Here is a 3,255-nt window from a genome sequence, read left to right on the forward strand (position 1 = left end):
CCTAGTCCTACCCTTGGGCTAAGGTACCCAGGCCAGGTACATGTACCTAGTCAGGACAGGACTCAGGAGAGAAAAGAACAGTGGACCAGTCCAGCCAAGGCCAGAGGCGCCGGGCAAATGGGCAAATGGGCAGATAACCGGGGGGCATCGTCTGGGGTCCGGCGCAAGGGGTCGTCTCGGTAGCAGGGGCAGGCGGGGGCCACGAGCCATTACTGGTCCAGGCGGTGATGGGCTGGTGATGCCCACTGTGTTTGGTGCCTCCGAGCACGAGGTGGGTTCATATTGACACAGGGTATTCAGGTAGGTACAGGGTAGGGTACATAGGTAAGTGGGATAGCCTTCGCGCTCATGCACCTCGAGAGAAAGGCTCTCTGAGTGCGGTGAGATGCATGCAGTGAGAGATAATGCAATCGCTCTGCCATCTCGTGCTGAACCGTCGAATTGTTCGGCTTGCGATACTGCGGCATTTCGTGCTCGCTACCCCAAGAGCCAAACCATTCCTCGCCCGTTTCAGTTTTTCAACCATCAATTCTTCCTGCCTCCAACCTCACCACCATCAGACCCCCCCCCTTCCCCTCAAGCAAGACACGGAACAGGTCACAAGGTGGCAAGAGAGAGCCGTGAAGAGAAGCATGTGCCAAAAAGACCTGCCCCAGCCCCAGCTCCAGAGCCCGTCTTCGGCAAGAGCGCCTGGGCACCAGTGCAACGCCAGTCGGCCAGAACGCCCCAGGACGGCCTCTTTCTCTCTTTCTCTTTTTCTCCCTGTCCCTCTCTGTCTCTGCCCCCTCGGGCCCACGCCATCGAGAGCAGCCACAGGCCAAGCTCTCGGCCAAGAGACCCAAGCTCTTAGCTGCCATCCACCGCGCGCCAACCCGGCAAGTCCCTTTCTGCAGACGTTGCCACCAGGGAGGGACTTCCCCAACATGCAGCACGCACCAGAGCAGCGGCTGCGCTAAGCGTGCTAGCCTGCTTCGGGGCAAGAGCAGAGGCGCACGGGAGGCTTCGTACCAATGAGAGCCCACCATCTGGACTGGCCCTGGCGGCGGGATCCGCTGCTCTCAGCACTCAATTTTGCTCCCGCCATTTCACTTGCTCTCCTGCCCTGTGCCATTCTCGTCCTGGTCGTGCCAAATCCTCGCCCGCCCGCTCGCTCGTTTCTCTTCTCCTTCTCCTCGGCCATGGCCACGGCCACGGTCACACGCGCCTGCTGTACATGGTACAAGTACTTGTACTCATCAGCCAAGGCCTTTTTGGCCTGCCCGCATTGAGCTTATCTGGATGCAGTATGGGAGGCGTCGCCGAACAGCACCAACAGAAGGAAGAACACGAGTAAGAGCGGGAGAGAGCAAGAGAAAGCCAAGCCTGAAGCGAAGCACTCTCCCATCCACTGCTTTCCCACGTTCTGCATCCTTAGCTCTGGTCGACTTTCCTTCTTATCCATCCGTCGTCCGGGGGCATTCTTCAGGTCATGGCATCATTCAATCACCATGCTTTTTCGCTCAAAGTCTCCTGTCATTTTGACCGGCCGGCCTCGCGGCATAATCCATACGAAAACAAATCAATCTTACCACCATGCAACACAAACACTGCTCAAGCCATCGACCGATTCATGTTCTTGCAGCATGAGCTAACACAGTGCAAGTAGGACAGCGACCACGTCGAACGGACCACGCCATGGCTACATGGTACGCAGGGCGGCTGATCGGCTTAAAGACGGACGCAATGCTTGTCCAAAACGAGTAAAAGAGGGTGCCGTGCCTTGGCATGGGTCCCAAAAAAACCTGACTCGCTCCTCGCGTGCTGTTCGCCCATGTCGCATCGCTATGACAGTACTGGAGGCAGGAAGAGAGATGGGGAGTCAAAGAGATTAAAAGCATTTCGCTTTACTTCCTCAAACCGTGACCGGCAGGGCATCGGCAGACAGGCATCGACAGCCACCACGGCGGCCGTGTCCCTCAATCAAGACGTGACGGAAGAGCAAGACGCGTGCACATGGGGAGGCTCGCGCATCCTCATTAGAGTTTTGTAATTGACAGACACGCAGGCCCTCGCATTTTCGTGTTTTTTTTTTCGGAAAGGGCTCCCACCACACGGGTGCTGTACGAATTGTACGAATGACTCGGATCGCCAGCTGCCAGCCGTTGATCTGGGTCCTGGCTGTCATGACGAAAACACCTCACGCATTGCCATCGCCTCAAAGCGACATCCAAGTGGTCCACCTGAATGACGCCTGTTTCCGGCCCTCTGCACTGCACTGCGTTTTTCCCCAGTCCTTTCAGCATTGCTTCACCAGGACTGACGAACAACAATGCCTGTCCGAGCAAAGTCATTCTGGCTATGCAGCCCTGCCAGACTACATCGAGCTGGAGGGGGGACACCCGAGGCCCTCACGAACCTTTTCTTCTGACCTTAGCAAGCATGTTCACCAGCTGGAACGGGGGAGGGGGGGGGGGCGTCTAGGATCCGTGTCGCTGTTTTGCGGGCATCTCAGCGTCCGCTCTCGCTAGTAGGCACTTCGGGAGAAACCCCCGCGGGCTGCCACACCTCGTGGCTCGTCGCCACATCCGTTCATTGTTGGTCCCTCAGATGCATCGCCAACACCGCATTTTCACGTGACCCCCCCCCCTTCTTCTCTTCCCGAGTCCTGTCAAACACAGCGCATCGTCTTGGCATAGCAGCCAGGCGTAGGACACACTGGAGATCAGAGGGAAGGAAAGGTCTGACGTGACCTATTTTTGAGCATGTTCCAAACCAAACCAGCGTGTCCGCATTGACTTGATGATGCAATCGCTGTTTGACGTCGACGACTCAATCTGTCATTGTTCAAAGTTGACGTATCGCGGGTCAACAATGACGCCTTCCCGAAAAACGAACGGGGGAGGAAGGTCAGAAGCTCGTTGCTGAAAATGCCTCAGCCCCAGCTCTGCTCCCCATTGACTCGCTTCGTTGGAAGGACATACGATTCCCCGTTCTTCGCAAAGGCACCCAGCAGTAACCCTGTGCAGAAGGGACCCTAGGCGGGCTGACTCTGATCCTTGCCAACCCCCATTTTAACTTGCGCCCCAACGTCGTCGTCGCCCTCGCCGTCTTCGTGCGGGGGAAGACGAAGCCATTCGCAGACCTGCCGCGCGTCAGTAGCTTGGGCGAATCAGCGCTGACACATGTTCTGTCACTACACAGCATTCATGTCGGGCCGGGGGTCAGGATTGGGTCACACGTCGTTCAATTCCCTTCCTGCGTTCTTGCAACCTCCCC

This window comes from Verticillium alfalfae, genomic scaffold (assembly GCF_000150825.1).
Source record: "Verticillium alfalfae VaMs.102 supercont1.8 genomic scaffold, whole genome shotgun sequence".
NCBI lineage: Eukaryota > Fungi > Ascomycota > Sordariomycetes > Glomerellales > Plectosphaerellaceae > Verticillium > Verticillium alfalfae.